Below are 13987 nucleotides of genomic sequence, written 5' to 3' on the forward strand. Positions count from 1 at the left end.
CATCGTTTAATGGGTCAAAGAGGGTCATAGGTCACCCTATGACCCCATTTGACCCATATTACCCATTCGAATATGTCACTTGGGGTCCGAGGACCCCTAGGGACATATGTCGTCGTTTAATGGGTCAAAGAGGGTCATAGGTCACCCTATGACCCCCTTTGACCCATAATACCCATTCGAATATGTCCCTAGGGGTCCTAGGACCCCTAGAGAACTGTGTCATCATTTAATGGGTCAAAGGGGGTCATAGGTCACCCTATGACCCCCTTTGACCCATATTACCCATTCGAATATGTCCCTAGGGGTCCTAGGACCCCTAGAGACATATCTCATCGTTTAATGGGTCAGAGAGGGTCATAGGTCACCCTATGACCCCCTTTGACCCATATTACCCATTCGAATATGTCCCTAGGGGTCCTAGGAACCCTCGAGACATATATCATCATTTAATGGGTCAAAGAGGGTCATAGGTCACCCTATGACCCCCTTTGACCCATATGTACGAATCGAATATGTCCCTAGGGGTCCTAGGACCCCTAGAGACATATATCATCATTTAAAGGGTCAAAGAGGGTCATAGGTTACCCTATGACCCCATTTGAACCATATTACCCATTCGAATATGTCCCTAGGGGTCCTAGGACCCCTAGGGACATATGTCATCGTTTAATGCATCAAACGGGGTCATAGGTCACCCTATGACCCCCTTTGACTCATATGAACGATTCAAATATGTCCCTAGGGCTCCTAGGACCACTAGGGACATATGTTGTCGTTTAATAGGTCAAAGGGGGCCATAAGTCACTCTATGACCCCCTTTGACCCATATGAATGATTGGAATATGTCCCTAGGGTCCTAGGACCCCTAGGGACATATATCGTCGTTTAATGGGTCAAAGAGGGTCATAGGTCACCCTATGACCCCATTTGACCCATATTACCCATTCGAATATGTCCCTTGGGGTTCGAGGACCCCTAAGCACATATGTCATCGTTTAATGGGTCAAAGAGGGTCATAGGTCACCCTATGACCCCCTTTGACCCATATTACCCATTCGAATATGTCCCTACGGGTCCTAGGACCCCTAGAGACATATATCGTCGTTTAATGCGTCAAGAGGGTCATAGGTCACCCTATGACCCCCTTTGACCCATATGAACGATTCGAATATGTCCCTAGGGGTCCTAGGACCCCTAGAGACATATGTCATCGTTTAATGGGTCAAAGAGGCCCAAAGGTTACCCTATGACCCCATTTGACCCATATTACCCATTCGAATATGTCCCTAGGGGTCCTAGGATCCTTAGGGACATATGTCGTCGTTTAATGGGTACAAGAGGGTCATAGGTCACCCTATGACCCCCTTTGATTCATATTACCCATTCGAATATGTCCCTAGGGGTCCGAGGACCCCTAGAGACATATATCATCGTTTAATGGGTCAAGAGGGTCATAGGTCACCCTATGACCCCCTTAGACCCATATGAACGATTCGAATATGTCCCTAGGGGTCCTAGGACCCCTAGAGACATATGTCATAGTTTAATGGGTCAAAGAAGGTCATAGGTTACCCTATGACCTAATTTGACCCATATTACCCATTCGAATATGTCCCTAGGGGTCCTAGGACACCTAAGGACATATGTCGTCGTTTAATGGGTCAAAGGGGGTCACAGGTCACCCTATGACCCCCTTTGACCCATATTACCCATTCAAATATGTCCCTAGGGGTCCTAGGACCCCTAGCAACATATCGCGTCGTTTAATGGGTCAGAGAGGGTCATAGGTCACCCTATGACCCCCTTTGACTCATATTACCCATTCGAATATGTCCCTAGGGGTCCTAGGACCCCTAGAGACATATATCATCATTTAATGGGTCAAAGAGGGTCATAGGTCACCCTATTACCCCCTTTGACCCATATTACCCATTCAAATATGTCCCTAGGGGTCCTAGGACCCCTAGAGACATATATCGTCGTTTAATGTGTCAAGAGGGTCATAGGTCACCCTATGACCCCCTTTGACCTATATGTACGATTCGAATATCTCCCTAGGGGTCCTAGGATCCCTAGAGACATATGTCATCATTTAAAAGGTCAAAGAGGGTCATAGGTTACTCTATGACCCCATTTGACCCATATTACCCATTCGAATATGTCCTTAGGGGTCCTAGGACCCCTAGGAACATATGTCGTCATTTAATGCATCAAAGGGGGTCATAGGTCACCCTATGACCCCCTTTGACTCATATGAACGATTCAAATATGTCCCAAGGGGTCCTAGGACCCCTAGGGACAAATGTTATCGTTTAATGGGTCAAAGGGGGTCATAGGTCACCCTATGACCCCCTTTGACCCATATGAACGATTGGAATATGTCCCTAGGGTCCTAGGACCCCTAGGGACATATGTCATCGTTTAATGGATCAAAGAGGGTCATAGGTCACCCTATGACCCCATTTGACCCATATTACCCATTCGAATATGTCCCTTGGGTTCCGAGGACCCCTAGGGACATATGTCGTCGTTTAATGGGTCAAAGAGGGTCATAGGTCACCCTATGACCCCCTTTGACACATAATACCCATTCGAATATGTCCCTAGGGGTCCTAGGACCCCTAGAGACATGTGTCGTCATTTAATGGGTCAAAGGGGCTCATAGGTCACCCTATGACCCCCTTTGACCCATATTACCCATTCGAATATGTCCCTAGGGGTCCTACGACCCCTAGAGACATATCTTGTAGTTTAATGGGTCAAAGAGGGTCATAGGTCACCCTATGACCCCCTTTGATCCATATTAGCCATTCGAATATGTCCCTAGGGGTCCTAGGACCCCTAGAGACATATATCATCGTTTAATGGGTCAAAGAGGGTCATAGGTCACCCTATGACCCCCTTTGACCCATATGTACGATTCGAATATGTCCCTAAGGGTCCTAGGACCCCTAGAGACATATGTCATTATTTAAAGGGTCAAAGAGGGTCATAGGTTACCCTATGACCCCATTTGTCCCATATTACCCATTCGAATATGTCCCTAGGGGTCCTAAGATCCTTAGGGACATATGTCATTATTTAATGCATCAAAGGGGGTCATAGGTCACCCTATGACCCCCTTTGACTCATATGAACGATTCAAATATGTCCCTAGGGGTCCTAGGACCCCTAGGGACATATGTTGTCATTTAATAGGTCAAAGGGGGTCATAAGTCACCCTATGACCCCCTTTGACCCATATGAACGATTGGAATATGTCCCTAGGGTCCTAGGACCCCTAGGGACATATGTCGTCGTTTAATGGGTCAAAGACGGTCATAGGTCACCCTATGACCCCATTTGACGCATATTACCCGTTCGAATATGTCCCTTGGGGTTTGAGGACCCTTAGGGACATATGTTGTCGTTTAATGGATCAAAGAGGGTCATAGGTCACCCTATGACCCCCTTTGACCCATATTACCCATTCGAATATGTCCCTAGAGGTCCTAGGACCCCTAGAGACATATATCGTCGTTTAATGCGTCAAGAGGGTCATAGGTCACCCTATGACCCATATGAACGATTCGAATATGTCCCTAGGGGTCTTAGGACCCCTAGAGACATATGCCATCGTTTAATGGGTCAAAGAGGCTCATAGGTTACCCTATGACCCCATTTGTTCCATATTACCCATTCGAATATGTCCCTAGGGGTCTTAGGATCCTTAGAGACATATGTCGTCGTTTAATGGGTCAAAGAGGGTCATAGGTCACCCTATGACCCCCTTTGACCCATATTACCCATTTAAATATGTCCCTAGGGGTCCGAGGACTCCTAGAGACATATATCATCGTTTAATGGGTCAAGAGGGTCATAGGTCACCCTATGACCCCTTTTGACCCATATGAACGATTCGAATATGTCCCTAGAGTTTCTAGGACCCCTAGAGACATATGTCGTCGTGTAATGGGTCAAAGAGGGTCATAGGTTACCCTATGACCCCATTTGACCCATATTACCCTTTCGAATATGTCCCTAGGGGTCCTAGGACCCCTAGGGACATATGTCATCGTTTAATGGGTCAAAGGGGGTCATAGGTCACGCTATGACCCCCTTTGACTCATATGAACGATTCAAATATGTCCCTAGGGGTCCTAGGACCCCTAGGGACATATGTCATCGTTTAATGGGTCAAAGGGGGTCATAGGTCACCCTATGACCACCTTTGACCCATATGAACCATTCGAATATGTGCCTAGGGTCCTAGGACCCCTAGGGACATATGTCTTCGTTTATTGGGTCAAAGAGGGTCATAGGTCACCCTATGACCCGCTTTGACCCATATTACCCATTCGAATATGTCCCTAGGGGTCCTAGGACCCCTAGGGACATATGTCGTCGTTTAATGGGTTAAAGAGGGTCATAGGTCACCCTATGACCCCCTTTGACCCATATTACCCATTCGAATATGTCCCTAGGGGTGCTAGGACCCCTAGAAACATATATCGTCGTTTAATGGGTCAAGAGGGTCATAGGTCACCCTATTACCCCCTTTGACCCATATGAACGATTTGAATATGTCCCTAGGGGTCCTAGGACCCCTAGAGACATATGTCGTCATTTAATGGGTCAAAGAGGGACATAGGTTACCCAATGACCCCATTTGACCCATATTACCCATTCGAATATGTCCCTAGGGGTCCTAGGACCCCTAGGGACATATGTCATCGTTTAATGGGTCAAAGGGGGTCATAGGTCACCCTACGACCTCCTTTGACTCATATGAACGATTCAAATATGTCTCTAGGGGTCCTAGGACCCCTAGGGACATATGTCATCGTTTAATGAGTCAAAGGGGGTCATAGCTCACCCTATGACCCCCTTTGACCATATAAACGATTGGAATATGTCCCTAGGGTCCTAGGACCCCTAGGGACATATGTCGTCGTTTAATGGGTCAAAGAGGGTCATAGGTCACCCTATGACCCCCTTTGACCCATATTACCCATTCGAATATGTCCCTTGGGGTCCGAAGGCCCTTAGGGACATATGTCGTTTAATGGGTCAAAGAGGGTCATAGGTCACTCTATGACCCCCTTTGACCCATATTACCCCTTCGAATATGTCCCTAGGGGTCCTAGGACCCCTAGAGACATATATCGTCGTTTAATAGGTCAACAGGGTCATAGGTCACCCTATGACGCCCTTTGACCCATATGAACGATTCGAATATGTCCCTAGGGGTCCTAGGACCTCTAGAGACATATATCATCGTTTAATGGGTCAAAGAGGGTCATAGGTTACCCTATGAGCCCATTTGACCCATATTACCCATTCGAATATGTCCTTAGGGGTCCTAGGACCCCTAGGGACATATGTCGTCGTTTAATGGGTCAAAGGGGTTCATAGGTCACCCTATGACCCCCTTTGACCCATATGAACAATTCGAATATGTCCCTAGGGTCCTAGGACCCCTAGGGACATATGTCGTCGTTTAATGGGTCAAAGAGGGTCATAGGTCACCCTATGACCCCCTTTGACCCATATTACCCATTCGAATATGTCTGTTGGGGTCCAAGGACCCATAGGGACATATGTCATCGTTTAATGGGTCAAAGAGGGTCATAGGTCACCCTATGACCCCCTTTGACCCATATTACCCATTCGAATATGTCCCTAGGGGTCCTAGGACCCCTAGAGACATATATCATCGTTTAATGGGTCAAGAGGGTCATAGGTCACCCTATGACCCCCTTTGACCCATATGTACGATTCGAATATGTCCCTGGGGGTCCGAGGACCCCTAGGGACATATGTCATCGTTTAATGGGTCAAAGAGGGTCATAGGTCACCCTATGACTCCCTTTGACCCATATGAACGATTCGAATATGTCCCTAGGGGTCCGAGGACCCCTAGGGACATATGTCGTCGTTTAATGGGTCAAAGAGGGTCATAGGTCACCGTATGACTCTCTTTGACCCATATGAACGATTTGAATATGTCCCTAGGGGTCTGAGGACCCCTAGGGACATATGTCGTCGTTTAATGGGTCAAAGAGGGTCATAGGTTACCCTATGACCCCATTTGACCCATAATACCCATTCGAATATGTCCTTAGGGGTCCTAGGACCCCTAGGGACATATGTCATCATTTAATGGGTCAAAGGGGGTCATAGGTCACCCTATGACCCCCTTTGACCCATATGAACAATTCCAATATGTCCCTAGGGGTCCAAGGACCCATAGAGAAATATGTCATCGTTTAATGAGTCAGAGAGGGTCATCGGTCACCCTATGACCCCCTTTGACCGATATTACCCATTCGAATATGTCCCTAGGGGTCCTAGGACCCCTAGAGACATATATCGTCGTTTAATGGGTCAAAGAGGGTCATAGGTCACCCTATGACCCCCTTTGACCCATATGAACAATTGGAATATGTCCCTAGGGGTCCTAGGACCCCTAGGGACATATGTCATCGTTTAATGGGTCAAATAGGGTCATAGGTCACCTTATGACCCCCTTTGACCCATATTACCCATTCGAATATGTCCCTAGAGGTCCTTGGACCCCTAGGGACATATGTCGTCGTTTAATGGGTCAAAGGGGGTCATAGGTCACCCTATGACCCCCTTTGACCCATATGAATGATTCAACTATGTCCCTGGGGGTCCTAGGACCCCTAGGGACATATGTCGTCATTTAATGGGTCAAAGGGGGTCATAGGTCACCCTATGACCCCCTTTGACTCATATGAACGATTCGACTATGTCCCTAGGGGTCCTAGGACCCCTAGGGACATATGTCATTGTTTAATGGGTTAAAGAGGGTCATAGGGTTGACCCATAATACCCATTCGAATATGTCCCTAGGGGTTCTAGAGACATATGTCGTCGTCTAATGGGTCAAAGGGGACCTATGACCCCCTTTGACCGATATGAATGATTCGGCTAGGACCTGGTCCTAGGGACATATGTCGTCATTTAATGGGTTTAAGGGACCCCCTTTGACCCATTAAAGGACGACATATGTCCCTAGGGGTCCTAGGACCCCTAGAGACATATATCGTCGTTTAATGGGTCCAAGAGGGTTATAGGTCACCCTATGACCCCCTTTGACTCTTATATATTAATAATATACATATTAATAATATACATATTAATAATATACATATATATTAATAATATACATATATGAATATATATATATATATATATATATATATATATATATATATATATATATATATATATATATATATATATATATATATATATATATATATATATATATACATATACATATACATATTACATTATTATATTTAATGAAAATATTACGTTATTATATAAATATATTAATAACATACATATTAATATAATAATATTTATAATATATATTATATTTAATAAAAATATTACGTTGTTATATAAATATTATATTATTATACATATTAATATAATAATATATAATATATATTACATTTAATAAAAATATTACGTTATTGTATATATTAATAACATACATATTAATATAATAATATATAATACGTATTTATATATATAAAAATTACGTTATTATATTTAGTAAAAATAATAATAATATATATTATATTTATAGATTGTAATAAGATTAACATAAGATATTATTATATATTACTAGATTATATCTTGTATGTTTACATTACGTTATTATATATATATAATATATTAAAATATGCCTTTACATATTAATATAAGTGAAATAATTTAAAAATAAAAAACTAGAACGTTTAAATTGAATTTCCCTCCAAAATTTGAAGATTTTTGGAATTTGACTACTGAGCCATATCGGATATCCGATGTCAAATCGGATATCCGATCAGGCTTGGTATTTACCAAGCCTGCCCGGTCAAGCCCAAAGATGTGTTTATAGAGAGTTTTAATGATACTCAGACTTCGGGTAGCCGTCTGACAATGTTATTTTGATCGAAATTGAATGAAACGAAATGGGTTTTTTAATATCGCTTTCTAGATTCCATCAATATAATTTGTGTCAAATTCTGAGTTCGATAAGTATTTATTAGTTAATTATCAATGAAGATTATTGTAAAGTGCTGATTGACATACTGAATGAAAAATAGCTATAACTTTCAAACGGTATAACATTTTTTAAATCTAAAAGTTGCGTCACATTCTATACTTCGGCTAGTATAAGAAAAAAACAAAAAAAGAAAAATTTGATCAAATTTTCTATTAGTTAGGGTGGTCAGACACAGGACTTTTTTTAATCCAAAAAAGTTTTGGTAGAAAATTCATATTTAATTATTTATTTGGAATAAAAATATCAAAAAATATGCGTCACATCCGGGCATGAGTCTAGTTTTCATATCTATAATTATATTAAAAAAATATTATGATTTGATTTTGATTAAGGTAGTCAGACATACACCTACTTTTTATTTTCGCCCTGAAATTTTCTTAGTACTGCATTAAAATTCAAACTTTTGACCAATCAATTATTTTTTTCTGCTGATAAGGCCTAGTAGTTTAGAAACTACATTCAATTTTCTACAAATTATTTTCTTACAACTTTTTGATATAAAGTCCATAACCACTTCAAAATTATGTGTCAAGTTGACATAAACCTGATTTGTTGATTTTTCACTGCCACTTAAGGCCATAGTTTGGTACACCATGATCTTGCACATACCCACTATCATTACCGTCTTTCATTGCAAGATAAAACCCTTTAAAGACTAATCTATATTCCTTGCACCTTTGAAAAATAATACATATTAATTATTATTTTAATAAATGTCACATGCCTCATGATGTGCATGGATATATATGGCCAAGAGAATTGTGTTCTTAGTACATTTCTAGCAAGAGTACATTCTTATAGTTATTGTCATTATCTAATCATGATCTAGTTCAAAAGTGATTATCTTTTAAAATGTGGACTTAAATGTTGATTTATGAGAAAATAACACATGTTATGGGTGGAAAGAATATATATTTTTGGTATCTATCAAATCATCATACTTCTCCATTTTTGTTGATTGCATGATCTCAATTCAATTATGCAAATATTATAATACATTGATAGCTACCATGAATAGTAATAAACTATCAAACTGCTTTAACCCACCATCCATATATTCAAGAATGTATATGCACATCCCAAATATTGCTTCACACATGCACTAAAAGATCAATATAGATGATAGGGTTATTTTTGCACCAATTAGTGTTGGGTAATATTGTACTATATCTATTTTCTCCAGAGTTATTTAAAAAGATATGGAAGCCTATCGTATAAATCTTCGTGTGACACCAACCCACAATATATTTTTCTCATCATAATTTATTAGATTCTCATACTAAGATTTGTGTATATAATGCCTTTTCTAATGGTCTAATAAGAATTCCATGACGAGACATCTTAGAATCTTTAGTTGTGGGGCATATGCTCGTATGCATGGAATGAGAATGGATAAAAATAGACACAAAGGGGATTAAGTGTATCTTCATTACTATGTTGATAGTGTGAAAGGTGAAGATTTGAGATCTAAATACAAAGAAGGTTCTCTATAATATTCAATATTTTTTATTAGAAAATATAATAGAATATAAATTAATATTTTTAACATCAATTAAATACATTTTATTCATAGTTTTAAAATTTTAAATAATGTTTTACATATGTAGAAAAATAAAATTATTTATCATCTATCTTTAGTAGACTTTTTCCCAAAAAATACACACCTGCAAAATGCAACTCATATATTTCAATTAAAATAATTCAATTTTAATAAAATTTAATATAGAAAACAAATTTATATATACCAATATTTATAAAAAAACTTATATTATTAGTAAGGGGTTAACTTAATTCCTTTAAGTATTCAATAAAGAACTAAATTGAAAATCTACATAAAACATTGAAAGTGAAATTTTAACATTTGTCTATGTTTATAAACTTTTTTTTTTAACTATCTTTATTAATTTCAAATTACTGCAATGTTATCAGTTTCCACAATTAATTAAAATATTAATATGTAGTAGTTTTTAGTTTAGATTGAGTTTAAGCTTTTGACATTAACATTTAGGATCACACAAGAGATGCACAAGAAGAAAATAAAAGATGCATGTAAGCAAGAGACACCCAACAATGTTATCTGTTTTCCTCAATCTATTAAAATTTTAACTATAATAATATTTACTTTAGATTGTATGTGAGATTTAACATCAACGTTTCGGATAACACTCTACGACAATAGACATAATGAAAATAAATAAAAGACATTTATGAACCAGATTAATTTGTTTTATCCTGCTAACCTCTGTTACAATCCATACATCTATAATATCTAAAATATCTCAACTACCGTGTTGGCTTCAAGACCAACCACACATATAGCTGGGCAACGAAAACAAACAGAGCAGAAACAAACAAAGAGCATGCATTTCGTCCCCCAATTTGTACTGGGAAACCAAAACAATATCCTCACCAAAGAAGACAACAGAGAACAAATAATTCAGATCCATACCAATCGCATGAATAGCTACGTTAGAAAAAAGACTAAAACCAGAGGAGAAGGCAACAATTATATCCTCACTGAAGAAGATAACATAAGAGATAGAATGACAAATTATTTGAACATCCATATCTAGATTAGAAGAATTCCATGACTATCTAGCTAGGTCAGGAAAAGACTAAAGCCAGAGAAGGAAAAGGCGGCATTGCATGGAATTAATAAGGCAACTACGTTAGGAAGAGACTAAATCCAGAGAAGCAGCAGCATCTTAGTGTTCATGTTCATCATGACTGCCAAGTGAAAGCCGCAATTGGGCTCCGTACGTTCCGTACGCCATTCGACCACGTGATCGATCCATAACTGGGCGCCGCCAGATCAGAAGCCGTCAAGAACGTCACTCTGTACGACAGCTTCTCACCCTGCTTAGCAAAAGCCAACTTCGTGGGATTTACTCGGACGGCCACGCCGGCGGGAGCAGCCACAACAACGTTATAAACCGAAGCGCCGTCATCCACATTCGTCAGCGTCCTGCTCGTTTTCACAACACGTGCGCTCGAATTGGTCCCCGAATTCGAAAAGACGGCGGCAAACGACGGATAATTGATGTCCCTAAGGCGTCGCCGGGAAGAGCAAGCGACGCCGCCTTTGGCAATCATGCTCAGCTGCTCGGGAGTGTAGTTGAGGCGGCAGAGAAAATCCACGTAGTCTTGCATGCCCATGTCGTACACGAGCCCCGGCGAGAGAGCTCTGTTGGGGTCCACGTGTCCTGCTCCATGTGCAAACGGCGTAGAGTCGGCGCCGGAATCGGCGTCTCGGAGAGCTTTCCCGGTGTTGTCGACGGTATAGGCGGTTGACATGAGGGCGGATCTGATGGCGGCGGGGCTCCAGTCCCGATGCGCCGCCTTTATCAGCGCCGCAATGCCGCTCACGTGCGGGCACGACATGGAGGTGCCGGATATTATATTGAAGGCGGTTCTGCGCGAGTCCACCGCCAGCTCCGACGGCGCCGCCGCACCAGACCACGCCGCCAGGATGTTTACTCCGGGGGCAACGACGTCGGGTTTTAGAATCTCCGGCGACAGAAAATTCGGCCCCCGGGAAGAAAAGGCGGCTACCACCGGCGCCGGCTTTGTTCCGACGACGGCGCCGGAAACCTCGATCGTGGCTCTCGCGGATATTCCGGCGACTCTGAGGTAGTTCAGTAGTGCTTCTCTGGTTTTTGCTCCGATTGAGATCGCCGGAATAACGTGACAGTCGGCGGAAAGCTCCTCGCCGTCGGTGTTCGCCATGATCATCCCCACGCCGCCGGCGGATTTCACGGCGAAGCCTTTTTCGTATCTTGAATTCGTTCCTCTGTCACAAATCACAATCTTGCCTTTCACCAACATGGGATCCAGAGTCCCATCGAGGCACAAATCACTGTCTTCGGTACCGTTGGGTTTGAAAGCCAAAGAATACATTTTTTTTCCGGGTAGATTTTTTCCGGCGTAGAGTGAAACTCCATTGAAACGAGCACCGCTGCCGAGAACAACCGTCCCCGGAAAATCTCGATCCAAGGTGCTCGCCCCGACGGTTGTAATCCACGGCGCCATGTTTTCAATTGAAAGTTCGTCTGGCCCCGAATTTCCGGCCGAACATGCAACAAAGACCCCCTTTTGCATCGCTGCGAAAGCTCCCACAGCAATGGCATCTGATTCATACCCAACATTCTGCTTTCCTCCCAGTGACAGCGACAAAATGTCGGCGCCGTCTTCGACTGCCTTGTCCATGGCGGCGAGGATATCAGAGCTCACGCAGCCCCGCAGCCAGCAGACCTTGTAGACGGCGATTCTGGCGGCGGGGGCCATTCCTGATGCAGTGCCGCCGGCGAGGCCGAAAAAGCTCGCATTTTGAACAAATCCTCCGGCGGCTGTGGCGGCGGTGTGGGTTCCATGGCCGACCTGATCTCTCGGCGATTTGTACTCTTCCGTCTCGTTGATCGGCCCGCTTGATGCCTCGTATCCTCTGCTGAAGAATCTCGCGCCCACCAGTTTTCGGTTACAATTAGAGGAGTTGAAATCGGTGCCCGATTCGCATTCACCTCTCCAGTGCGCCGGCGGCGCCGTGTTCATCCCGCCGTCGGAAAAACTCAGACTTTCCGGCCAGATTCCGCTGTCCAGAAGAGCAATCACTATGTCGCCGGAGCTTGCAGAGTGGAGACTCCAGGCGCCGTTTTGGGCACTGAGGCCCAAGAATTGAGGAGTCCGGGTGGTGTGGAGATGGTATGTGGTCTCCGGATTTACTGATAAAATCCCATCTGTGTTCTTCAGGGCCTTTGCTTGGGCCACCGTGAGCTTCGCTGCAAATCCATGGAAGACCTGGTTGTAATTGTAGAGGATTTTCTGAGATCCGTCGTTTGAATCGACCAGAGATGAGTACCATAGTTCAAGATTTCCGAATGAGGATGGCATCTGGGAGTCCAATGTCTGGACTATGTATGTTCGGAGAGATTTATCGTCGTCTTCCATTGCTGAGATTGTGATGAACGGGACCAAGAACAGCAGCAAGATCGATCCATAGTTGTTCTTCATTATCTTCTCTGAATTCGCCCAGAGAAGATAATAATTTCTACAAGGCCGGATCTTGAAGGGAACCCAGAGAAGATGGTTTTGGTTTCTGCAAGGTGAGAATTTTTATAGGGAATTCAGCTTTTGGCTCCGCCAAGGTCGGATCTTGAGGATGAAATTTTGGTTTCCCCAAGGTAGAATTTTTATGGGTGATTGCGGATTGAAAATGAAAGGCCAGCGATCGAACATGGGTTTCGTGGGTGGACTGTTTGTCTTTATAGATGATTTGAGGTTGGCAAGAACACGCATTAGGTGCTGTGTCGAAATCAAAAATCCCGCTTTTGGTGCCCGGGAAATGTAAAAATCCCGCTTTTAGTGGACGGGAAATTCTACTTTTGTGGTGGTGATGATTCGGGGTCTCGGAAATGTGTGTTGGATAAAAATTTGATCACTGTAACAGTGGTTATTCTTCCAATGTTAAAAATGGTGGGATTTTGATGGGAGAAATTTTGAGGTCTCTGGTAATTTGATGGATGGTTTCTCGTGATATGTGGAGTGGGATTTTCAGTATCCCGTGGAGTCTGCGCTCTTGTTCTATTTCGAGCGAGACGAACCAGATCATGTGAAAAAACGGATTTTTTCTTCTATGTTGTAGATTTAGATTTGGGGATCCCCGTCCTCACATTTTGCATGACGCAGATTTATCGTTAAAGGTTATTTCATTTTATTTTTCAATGAAATTTGTGTGATTTGTGTATTATTTATTGATATAACGAATATATTTCTGATTCAAATATTTTATGGTATCTTAATAAATAAATTATTTAACGTTCATCAAATTAGATGAACTTAAGTAGTAAGTTTAAAAGGTTCTATTTAAAAATAAATTAATGCTTTGAGGGTTGTACATTGATTTGGGACCCCCCTCTATCTTTT

At 42.3% G+C, this 13987-nt stretch overlaps 1 pseudogene across 1 annotated transcript; it reads right to left on the bottom strand.

Annotated features, from left to right (window-relative positions):
• Positions 1-10492: 10492 nt before the first annotated feature.
• LOC149575660 (subtilisin-like protease SBT1.7 pseudogene) lies at positions 10493-13681 on the bottom strand (annotated as a pseudogene). The gene has a single exon (XR_016360194.1). The product of XR_016360194.1 is annotated as a subtilisin-like protease SBT1.7 pseudogene (transcript).
• Between the last annotated feature and the right edge of the window lie 306 nt (positions 13682-13987).

This window comes from Cupressus sempervirens, chromosome 2 (assembly GCF_028749045.1).
Source record: "Cupressus sempervirens isolate cs-2001-9-10 chromosome 2, ASM2874904v1, whole genome shotgun sequence".
In the NCBI taxonomy this organism is placed as follows: Eukaryota; Viridiplantae; Streptophyta; class Pinopsida; order Cupressales; family Cupressaceae; genus Cupressus; species Cupressus sempervirens.